This window comes from Camelus ferus, chromosome 17 (genome assembly GCF_009834535.1).
Source record: "Camelus ferus isolate YT-003-E chromosome 17, BCGSAC_Cfer_1.0, whole genome shotgun sequence".
Classification (NCBI taxonomy): Eukaryota; Metazoa; Chordata; class Mammalia; order Artiodactyla; family Camelidae; genus Camelus; species Camelus ferus.
Window position 1 is genome coordinate 22,444,680 of NC_045712.1, and position 12,102 is coordinate 22,456,781.

General features: G+C 37.6%; 1 non-coding gene across 1 annotated transcript; it reads right to left on the minus strand.

Annotated features, from left to right (window-relative positions):
- Positions 1 to 583: 583 nt before the first annotated feature.
- LOC116657358 lies at positions 584 to 710 on the minus strand. Its single transcript, XR_004312477.1, has one exon. It is a non-coding gene; the product is annotated as a small nucleolar RNA SNORA27 (small nucleolar RNA).
- Positions 711 to 12,102: the final 11,392 nt, after the last annotated feature.

A 12,102-nucleotide genomic window follows, 5' to 3' on the forward strand; every position in this document is an offset into this window, starting at 1 on the left:
AAACATAAATTAGTTACTAATATTTTAGCATTTTAAAACAGGGACATTTTGGATTATCATCCAGATTTCAAGCTTCTGTTGAAATCATCAGAAGCACTGGCCACACTGGACCCCCATCCCACATAGTGAAAACTAGCTGAAGCTGAAAAGTTTCTGTCCCCTTTAGAAAGCATAGGTACTCTCTAACTGCCACAGTTCCCACCCAAGTGTGCGCTCCTGCCTTAGTGTGCTTCAAAGGCTTGTTGACAATAGGAGATGACAATGAGCAATAATCCAGAAGTCTACTTGAGTTTAGTCAGTGGATAATGCAGTTATACATTTGGTTCTGAAGAACAAAACTGATTTAAGACATAACATTTGCCCATATACAAAGCATTCCAAGGAGGCAGAAAAATATCATAGGCAACTTGATGCTAATTAAACATTTCTAATGCGACAGCCTACCAGGTGGGTTTTAACAGGTAGATAACAAATCTAAGTCAATGACAATATAATTGTCTTTCATAAGCTATGGAAACAGGATGCTTTAAAAAAAAATCAGTCAGTTCAAGTTAATTCTATTGTAAGTCTTTTTTCCCTCACAATTTGTTTCCTCTGACAGCTTACAAGACAAACACCTAGTCTGCTTGAGTTTCAAAAGAATATCTCCTTTGTCCCACCTGAATGACCAATAAAGACATATGTCCAATTGGAAAAGTGAAAAGGGTGTCCATAAGTCTTATTAGGTTTAAGATATGTGATCGTTTGGAGACGCAGCTGAAGTGAAAGGATTTCTGGAGGACAGATACAACCTCATCATACCTCCTTCATTTCATCTCTAGCTCCTTACTGCCCCTGTCAAAATACTCTTTTATCTCACAGAACACAATTCAGCTATCACTCTCAGAAGTCCTTTTCTAATTCCCTCCAGGTCTCATTTGCTCTCCCTCCTCCTCACCCCATGGGTACTTAGTGTGTCATTCTCTCAGGACACCTGACCTTCTTCAGTTGTATAGTAGTCATTTGTGCTTTCATCAAGCCCCTTCCTTCTTGTGGAGAATGAAAGGGACTCTTGAAGAGCAGAGACTCTGCAGCCAGATTCCTGGGTTACAATCCCAGTTCTACCATTTGTTAGCAGTGTACAAGTTAGAGAATCTCTCTAAGCTTCAATTTCCTCATCTATAAAAATGGAGCTGAGAACATACCAGCTTCATCAGGTGGTTGTGAGGATTCAGGGGAATGATACATGTGCAGCAGCATGTTAAAATGGAAGTCTTGACTGAGGCACCTGGATTAAGTAGATCTGATGTTTGGAAAGAGGACCTAGAGCAAGCTGTATCTTTTCAAAGGAGCCCTCTGAAAACCAGTTCCTTAACTCTTAAGCCCTTCACGTGCGGATACAAAAGTGTTCAAGAGTAGATTCTGAGGAGGCTTTTTAAAAGAAGACTTCTGTGGAGATAGTTATCCTGTGAATCCCACCCACCCAAAGGCTCGCTCCTTTCATCTCAAGTCGTGAGAGACAGTCTGTAAGGAAACCACCTGGAGAGATGAATATGCATCCCTACGTTTTGAAAGGACTGTAATGTCTTCTTATTATATTTAAGACAATGCAGCTTTGCTATAGAAGACAAAAAAAATCAATAGGATGGATGTTAGAAAGATAGTATATTAGTAACATCTAAGACATGTTAAAGAGAATAAGTGGATTATATGATTCTTAAAAAATAGAACAGGAGTATATCTTATGGATAGAAAAGGATGGAAAGACCAAGTTATAAGGAAATGGATCAGGCCACCTCCAGACTGACAGGTATGTTATCCCTAAATTGTTCACCCACCTGTGATACCCATTATGGTCCCGTTATGAACCCACTGTGCTCTCCCCAGGAGATACACATAAAATCCATTGCTGCTCAATGAGCTAACTGTCAAGGTATGGCTAATGGCCAGACCCCTGTGTCTCTCTGACCGAGGAAGCACGTTGTACCTTCCATTTGCTGAGCCCCTTCACTCATTTTCAAGTCTGGTTCTTATAACCACACGATCAGTGGGGAGGCTGCTGTGGCTTGAGGCCGGAGTAGGGGAAGGGAGCTGGAGGTGCAAAAAGTGAGGACAAATGAACAATGAATGACAAAGGACTCAGGAATGTAATCCTCCTACCCTGCTGGTATCCTACCCTAAGGTGTGATAAGCCTCCCCGTCTCCTTACCTTTGTTTTTTGTTGTGTTTTAAATTGATTGACTAATTTGTATCATTTGAGCATCCCATTTTGGTCTGTGAGTGATTCTATTCTGTGACTTCTGGGATAGCTTGCCTGGTGGGTGTACCAGAAGGTACCTTTGCGTCAAGGTAATTTCCCATATGACAGAAACACAATAGGCTAGGTTTGACTACAGAAGTAGGTCTGGCTTCTGCCTAGAAGACCTAAAAGGTGAGGGATGGTCTGGATGGCTGCCTTAAAGGCAGGAGTGAAGATGTTACTGCTATGTTGGACTTAGCTGGCAATCCCAGAATCTGTCAGGCAAAGGATATGGGAGAGAGCTGGCATGGGCTGACCTGGCCCTGCCAAGGTGGCTGCCTGGCAGGGTGGAGAGACTTGAGCAGGAAAGGCTGGAGGTAAACCCTGGATTACCAGGAATAAAAGAAGGATCTTTGAGCAAGTCAGGAAAAGGAATAGAGATGTTTTTGGCCTTATCAAAGGTACTATTTGTGACAAGATTCCCAGCAATTAAGAGAATTTCCAAAGAACCCACGAAAGCTTGATTGAAAGAGTATCAGCCCAGATTATGAAGGACCATAGGTAAGTTTTCTGGTCCATTTAGCTCCCCTTCTCATCCCTAGAAGGGTCAAAAGCCACAGTAAGTCAGCTCCAGGTACAGGGCAAGGAGAGGAAACTGTCTAGTTATACAAACTTCCTGCAAGCCTCACCTGGGGAAGGGGAAAATTTTAATTTTCAGTCAAGCATCCTGTTTCCATACTTTACTATTAATTAGCAATGGACATTCTTATTACTAAATTGAGACCAAGTGTGTGACCTATAAGAAACCAGAGAAGTCATGGGGTTTGCCCAAGTTTTGTGGTTTTTTTGTATATATATTTTTTATTGAAGTATAGTCAGTTTACAATGTTGTATCAATTTCTCATGTACAGCTTAATGCTTCAGTCATATATGAACATACATACACTCATTTTCATACTCTTTTTCACCATAAGTTACTATAAGATATTGACTATAGTTCCCTGTGCTGTACAGTATAAACATATTGTTCATCTGCTTTATATATAGTAGTATCTGCAAATCTCAAACTCCCAATTTATCCCTTCCCACCTCACTACCACCCTGGTAACCATAAGTTTGTTGTGTATGTCTGTGAATCTGTTTCTGTTTTGTAAATAATTTTGTCTTTTTTAAGATTCCACATATAAGTGATATCATATGGTATTTTTCTTTCTCTTTCTGGCTTACTTCACTTAGAATGACAATCTCTAGGTCCATCCATGTTGCTGCAAATGGCATTATTTTATTATTTTTAATGGCTGAGTAGTATTTCATTGTATAAATATACCACAACTTTTTTATCTAGTCATCTGTTGATGGACATTTAGGTTGTTTCCATGTCTTGGCAACTATAAATAGTGCTGCTATGAACATTGGGGTTTATGTATCTTTTTGAATTAAGGTTCCCTCTGGATATATGCCCAGGAGTGGGACTGGATCATATGGTAAGTCTATTTTTAGCCTTTTAAGGAATCTCCGTACTGTTTTCTATAACAACTGCAACGAACTACATTCCCGCCAACAGAGTAGGAAGGTTCCCTTTTCTCCACAGCCTCTCCAGCATTTATAGTTTGTGGACTTTTGAATGACGGCCATTCTGACTGGTGTGAAGTCATACCTCATTGTAGTTTTGATTTCCATTTCTCTGATAAGTAGCGATATTGAGCATTTTTTCTTGTGTTTATTGGCCATTTGTATGTCTTCATTGGAGAATTGCTTGTTTAGGTCTTCTGCCCATTTTTGGATTGGGGTTTTTGTTTTTTCTTATTAAGTTGTATGAGCTCTTTACGTATTCTGGAAATTAAGCCCTTGTCAGTCTTCTCTTTTACAAATATTTTCTCCCATTCCATTGGTTGTGTTTTTGTTTTGCTTATGGTTTCCTTTGCTGTGCAGAAGCTTATAAGTTTAATTAGGTCCCATTTATTTATTTTGACTTTTATTTCTATTGCTTTGATAGACTGTCCTAGAAGAACGTTGCTGAGATTTATGTCAGATAATGTTTTGCCTGTTTTCTTCTAAGAGGTTTACCAAGTTTTTATTTAGGAACATAGAAGAACGCCCCACTGAACAAAATGAAAAGAGTGCTGGAACACAAAAATAAAATTCTTGATCACAACCCATAAGTTTTGTTCAATACAATGTTTACATATGGAAAGTGCTTAGAACAATACTGGGCACAAAATGCTAAATACATATTAGTTATTACTACTATCTGTGCCATTGCCTAGCATGATGACTTGTATACAATAAGAGCCTGATAAATGTTTGTCAAGTTGAACTGAATTCATAGTAGGAGTGATTGAATACTTTAATGGATCTTTAGGATCCAGGGCAAAAAGTAAATTGCCAGATATTTTTTGAATCTCTCTCCTGAAATCTACAGCTCATTAAAAAGAAAAGAGAATACCCTAAAGCATCCAGAGGTCTTTTTGTTGCTGTTGTTCTGGCTTATATCATAAAAACCAGGCAAGCTCTTAAATAGGTGTTGTATCACCCAGAGGATCAAAGGAAGCCATTTCCTTCACTAGTCTCAGATTTCAAAAAATAATTTCCTTATCCCTAAAGCTGAGATACTGCTCATTTGGGAGTGAGAGCTAAAGAAACAAACTGCCCATAGAGGATAGTCCAAAGCATACTTGGTGGGCACTACATGGACAGACCTCCCTCCCCAGATTGTCCCTGGTGCTTGTAGAGCCTAGGCACAAACCAGGGTCTCTGCAGCTCTTTTGTTCTCTATTTTAGAAGGCAGATCAGGTTTAAGTTTCACTGTATCCATATTTAAAAGAAATTACTTATTTTCAGCATTGATTCCCTGCTTGCTCTTTCCAGGGTTGCCTTTCAGCAGGGAGGCAAAAATTCTTGAGTTGGACTTTAATTTCATCTCCTGAAAATAAGGCTCAGTTGTCACAATGTACTTTTTATACCCACTAAATTCTATTTTAAAGGAAGGCACATTAGATCAAACACTCATACAGCAACCTTTTGGATTTGTTTTGTTTGTATATTTTGAGAATTTGTTTAAGTTTTTTTTTTTGCCATCATAGCAAATACCATAAATTTTCTTGCTTCACAGGCCGTTTTTTTCTGGCATGGTCAGAATACTGGTAAGATGATTCTACAGTCTATTGACAATCAGGCAACTGCCCAGAAGAAGGTCTAAAGAGCTATAATGGTTCTTAGCCCTATTCGGACTCTTTTTAAAAGAGTTTATTTAGCAGTATGATAGACCTCTCCGTAAAAGCGAATGTTTTAAATGGAGGGTTTTATTCAGTAACCTTGCCAATAGATCATTTACAAAATGTGAACACATAAGTCTTTATTTTGATCAGCAGTCAGAATTATTTTGAGCTAAATAGCAAGGAATTTGAAACTATGTTTACTTGATTCTTACTCAACTCTATTCATCCTTAGGGAAAACCAAAAACACTGACTCACTTGACTGGGGTGCCCATGTGTATGCTTGTGTGTACTGGAGCAATCAGACAAAGCAAAGACAACCTAGAATAAAATGACTTTAAAATGTATGCTGAAAGTTAACAACTACCTGAGTAAACTCTTTGGCTATTAATTTCCTATCACTTCTGCTAGAAGAAGATATTTTTAAGAATTTTCCAAGCAATTAAAATGAGACTAGAGATAAACCCTCAGTTTCTAGCAAATGTATCTTTAAAAATTTATTGATATTTATTTCTAATTACAAAAGGAATACATGTTTACTGTAGAAAATTTGGGAACCATAGAAAAACACAAAGAAAAAATTACAGCTCCCATAATATTTAGTGTATTTCTGTATATGTTTTTGTATTGATAGCATACTTTACGTACTGTTTCATAATCTGCACTTTTCACTTAATATATCATAAGTAACTTCCCACTATTTTAATATACAATATGCTGTGTATTCCAAAGTTTAGCCAGTCCCCCGTTGTTGCACAGTTATATGGCTTTTTTTTTCTATTTCAAAAAACACTGGGGCAAATGTCCTTGTACATGAATTCATGTTTGAACAGCTCTCATTGTTTCTTTAGAATAAATTCCAGAAATTGAAATGCTGGATTAAGGATATGACCATTTTCAAGACTTATGATGGAAAATGTACTTTAGTTGGATTTTAAAATAATTTTACATTTCTAAAAGCAGTGACTCAATTTAAATGGCTAGAGTCATATTCTGGATGGCTTCCTTGTGCAGAAACAGTTCCAAAGCTGAGCTCCCTGGTATTGGGTTAGCCTTTTAAATGCCAGTGTGAACTGTTCACACTGCCCCACCACTGAAGCAGTAAGCCTGAGCCTGTCTTGTGTGCCAGCCCTTTTGGCAGCCTCTACATCTGCTCGCTCCCTTGCCAGCCAGCTGACTACAGCACAGGAACTAGGGAGACCAAATAGGTCAGCAACCCAAGGTGACTCTAGCCATTTCCACTTGCTCCTCCACTTTTCTGCACATATGGTCTCCAACACACTTGTGAAATGTCTCTGAATGTGAAAGACTGGGTGCCATCAAGGAGTAGCTAAATGCATTTGAAATGAAATGAGAAAAATAACATCCAGCAACACTTTTGCAGTTGCCAGATTCCATTTTCAGAGTCTCAGTTTCATACTTCTCATTAAAAACAAGTTAGAGTTTAATAGCAAAAGAGATGAATTACTGATAATTGTGAAAGATGATTTTTTGAAATTGAGAGCCATATTTGACCTTGAGTGATATTAACTAATTTGTGTTATATAATTAGTAAGAAAAAGTAAGGTGATATTGAGGCATCAGCAACAGCCAGCTGCCTAGTTACCTTGTTGAGGCAACAGCAATCTCCCTAAGAGTATCCTTTTGAGCTTCGCTAACAATTTTCTCAAGGAACACTTATCCCTGGGTCATAAAGATCTTTTCCCTAAGAGACCACAAAATGAGTCCATTTTCATTGAACCTTTCATAAAAAGGACCAAGAATGTCAAGCCAAAGAGTATGGTTTTGTTCATCTGTTTGGTTGTGGAAAGATTAAAAGCAGAATGTTTATTGGCCAAACAAATATATTTTAAAATCACCCACACATTTTAATTTACTACTTATAATAATCCTTTCTGTTCATATGTGTTTTGACTGTATTAGAAAAAACAGCAGTTGCTCTGGAAATTTTATTTACACATAAGTAGCAGAACTTTTAAAATCAACACATCAACTTCCACTTCATCATGAAGGATTAAGTAATTTATATTAACTCTTCTTCTGAGGGCAATTTTAAAAATCCAGATAAAATAAAGGGGGGAAAAGTTTAAACATTAAATATGCTAGTAAGTGAAGAATTACTTGGCCAAGATCCCAGAGAAGATGGAACTTCAGACAGATGAGTCTCTCACTGAGGCTACTATTGCCCAAAAAGAATTTGCCAAGCAATGCTAATAACAGCTTCGCTAAGCTACAGTATGGAAATTTAGAATCCTGGCTTACAGGGGAAGATAGGAGATTTATGCTTTATGGACTAGCCATTTGTATCTTTTGCTTTTTATATTATATACAGGTATCACATTAACAAACAAAAAAGATCTGAGGACTATCAGATGCTCTGCTCCAAACCATTTAGTGAGTAAGAAAAATTAAATGTTTCTTAAATTCAACAGGCACATATCTAGATTCTAACTTTTTCAAAATATAAAAATCAATTTTATCTTGAGACTTACGGACACAGTGAGAGAAAGTACACTTCTGTTATATTTCTTTACTCCATTTTTAGGAATCTAGACATAAGGCTTGGAAAGTAATACTGTTTCTGTACTATAGAATATAATTCTAAAAATATTTAAAAATGTGTTTTTGATAATCAGTTAATGCATCTATAATAGAAGACCTAAATCTCTGATGGTTTTACTTTACAAACTGGCCCCAGGATTTCTTTCTATTTACCATTGTAACAGTTTCCATTACAGTACCATGTTGCTAAAACCAGATCATGAGTTTAGAAGGTTAGAAATTATAAGTGGAATAGTATTTCTTTTCCTGTAACAGAACCACGGTTTGAATCTAGATATTCCTTATTCATTTAAAGATACTGTTTAAACTTAACCACATAGGCACACTAATGAAACTGATAATATAATTAACTTTGTGATATACTTTAGAGATTACAGATTAAATCCCTAACTTCTTAATCCACCAAATTCTCCCAGGAAGATAGCATTGTGAATTTCTATGAACATTTTCCCATTTTGATGCAGAAAATGAGTTCAAGTAGTTTAAGAAAGTGACTTGTAGCCTCTCGCTCCCTCACTTTCTGAGATGGCCTGCACTCTGTCTATGGAGTATGTATCTCTCTGAATGAGTCTACCTTTACTCAAAAAAAAAAAAAAAAAAAAAAGCGACTTGTAGAGCAGTACAACCATCAGTTCAGCTGAAGGGATGAGGTGCTTACTGGCTCAAAAATGATTTGCACAGCATGTCCAGCCTGAGGCTACATAAACTAAAAGAAATAAAAACAAGAAATAAAAGTTACTGTGAAAAACATCAGTAAAGAATATACGGTAGAAAAATGAGACAGAGAGCTAAGATATCTGAGCCCAGATGAAATAAAGAATACAAAGGCAGTAACTGTAAGAACAAACACATAAAAGGTTAATGAAGAGTATAAATGCCATCTGTTTCCCATGTTCCCTGAAGGCAGTATTGAAGGCATCTTACTGTTTTGATGTAACCCAGCACTCCTTCACTATAATGTGGTTAGCACTACCTCTCTTCACCAATGTGGCTTAAGTGGGATTGATTCCAGTTCCAGCTCGAGATAGCTGTCATTCAGAATAGCCCATCCCTCTGGCCAAGGAATTGGTACTGAGATGTGTAGGTAACAATTTAGAGATGCTTAGGGGAATTTTATGCTTAGGGTGTCTAGAAAAGACAAACTGTGGGAAGTTATTTTGTATCTTTGAGAAAACTGAGATACATTTAAACTGTCTCCAGAAACCACCTCCCATTCTATATTTTGAGTACCACATTGGATTGTGTCCTCCTATTTCAATACTTCTGCTTATGTGTGCAGAAGCAGGGTAGCATAGGAATCAAGAGCACAAACTATAGAGCCACACTCTTGGTCTTAATCTCAGCTCTGCTTCTTACTAGCTGTGTGACCCTGGGCAAGTCACCTGAGCTCTTTATGACTCAGTTTCCTTATCTGTAAGATGGGAATAATAGTAGAGCCCACTTAATAAGGTTGAGGTTTAAATGAATTAATACATAAAAAGCACTTAGAACGTTGCCTGGTTCAGGGTAAGTACTATATAAATGTTAGCTATTATTATTGTTGTTGTAAGGGTTAAATGAAATAATAGTACTTGACACATAATAAAACTTGCATAAATATTATCCACTATTAAGACCATTCATTCATTAATTCATTCATCCATTCCATAAATATTTAATGAGTATCTTTTCTGTGCCAGGCCAATAATGTCTTCATTATAAACCAGTGATGTCCAAAAGAAATATAATGTGAACCATAAATGTGAGTCAAGTATGTAATTTAAAATTTCTAGCACTCACATTAAAAAAGTAAAAGGGACCAGGCAAAATTACTTTTAATAAAATATTTTAATCCAATACCCAAAATATAATCATTTCAACATGTAATCAATATAAGAAGTGAGATATTTGACATTATTTCATTCTAAATCTCTAGTGAATATTTTGCACATGTAGCACATCTCAGTTCAGACTTAAGCCACATTTCAATCGCTCAACAGCCACATGTGTCTGGTAACTAACCTGCAGTTCTTTACATGAAAGATTTGGGAAAGGAGAAATGTTCTTTGTCCTCCAGCCCATTTTGCTACTAATTATATATATATTATATTATAAATATATATATTTAATTTGCAGCCCATTCATATTCATTATTTCATTTGATAGGAACATGCCTCACCTTGAAGGATGGATTAGATTTTAAGAAGTGGGGAAAATTCCCATCAAGAGGAAAAATAAATGAGCAGAAACAACAAGGAAGGAAAATAAGGGATCTATTAGGAAATTAGAAGTCATAGAGATAAACCTAAGAAAATATATCACGGAAGTCATCAATACCAGACCAGGGAGGCTGGGTGTTAGCTGTCAGGTGGTGGGGAGAAACCAAAGGTGTGAGCGGGAAAGAGGCAAGACTGGTTTAAATGAGTAACTAAATAGAGCACGAAGTGGAGTGGGAGAGGCTAGAGGTAGTTCATTAGGGAATTACTGTATTAAAATCTTAGGAAGAAACAATCTAGGCAGACGGATGAAGAGGAAGAGACAGCCCAGTAGTGTCTGGTACTCAGGAGATCCCAGTATTAGTTTCCTTCCTCCTTTGGTGATTGCAGAGATTTTTTGGAAGCTTTTAGAAAGATCGCTCTTGGTCTCTCTCCCTCCCTCTCTACCAGCAAATACCTGAGTACCTACTACCTGCCAAGGACTATGACAGACCTTGAAGATATAAAAGGGAACAAGGCAGGGAAGATTCCTGAGCTCTTACATCTTAAAATTTTCTAGAGAGACAAAAGCCAATTATGAGATAAAATATTTTCACACTGTGGTAAGTACTATGAAGAAAATAAGCATGGAGATGATTGGCCAGGAAAAGGAATTCAAAAGTGGTGACACTTAAGCTGAGCTCTAAAAGATGAAAGGAGCTGGATATGCAAGAAGGCAGCGGGGGAGCACCCTGGTAGAAGTAACACCATGTGCAGAGTCTTGCAGGCATGAAAGAACTTGGGTGCTCAGGACTTAAAGAACAATGTTACTAGAGCAAAGTTTGGGTGGGGATTGTGGTAGGAGGTGTAATTAAAGGGGCAATTAAATAGATATGTCATGATGGGCCTAGACCATGACAAGGAACTAGATCATACAACAATAGCAAATCAGAAAATTTTGATGTCTAAAAGGTTGCAAGCAAGTGAATGGAGTGATTTCCATTTTAAGATCATTCTTGCTGCAGTGTGAAAAGCTGCTTAAGCTTGGTAAAGGTGGAAGCTGTGATTTTAGGTAGAAGGCAACTAGAGAAGAGCAGGTAAGAGATGGTGGTGGTTATGGCTGAGGTTAAGAAAGGTCCTTGGGAAAAGTAATGATCCCATCCCAATATTTGTGCAAAAATAACCCTTCATGATACCGCTGCAAAAATTTCAAATAAAGGATGGTGTCTTGTTCTTTCATGCACTTTTAGGAGGAAAAATGCTACAAAAAGTCAACATTAAGATGTTCAGGTATTGGAACATACAATCTTAGCACACTCTTAAAAGCAAAATTTCAATTTCATTTTAGTTAAGGTGATTTGTAACTCTGGGGAAACGACACACGGCTTGAGAACTAGGGGGAAAAATTAGGCCTCCACGCAGAAAGAACAGCCAAATACAAAAGCAAAAGGAGAGGAATTAAATTGCCACTGTCAAGGACCAGAAAGTAACCCGGTGGCTGGTGCAGAGTAAATACCCATCAGCATTTTGTATGCAGTCCATGTATAATCAAAGACCACGAGACATCAATTCGTCCTTCACCTCCACAATGTTGGCATATCACGCAGTAGCCAGGAATGAGAAGCATAGAAAGGTCTCGAGCTATTCTGGGCTACAGTATTTTCCAGCTGTTTCACAAGAGCTGATAAAAACTCCAACCACTTCTGGTGAACCAAGAGCAGAAACGCTGATTCTAAAGAGTGTAAGTACGTCATCTAGAGATGTCTGTGTATTCCCGAAGGCTTGACAATAAAGCTCTTTACGGTTTGATCACCGCCTCCGCCCGAAACTCCCTCAAAGATCCACAATTCCGGAAAATTCTTAGCAACTTCCTCCTGCTAGCGGTTCTCCAAGCCACTTCACATGTGGCCTTTACTCCCCAACCCTGGGCCT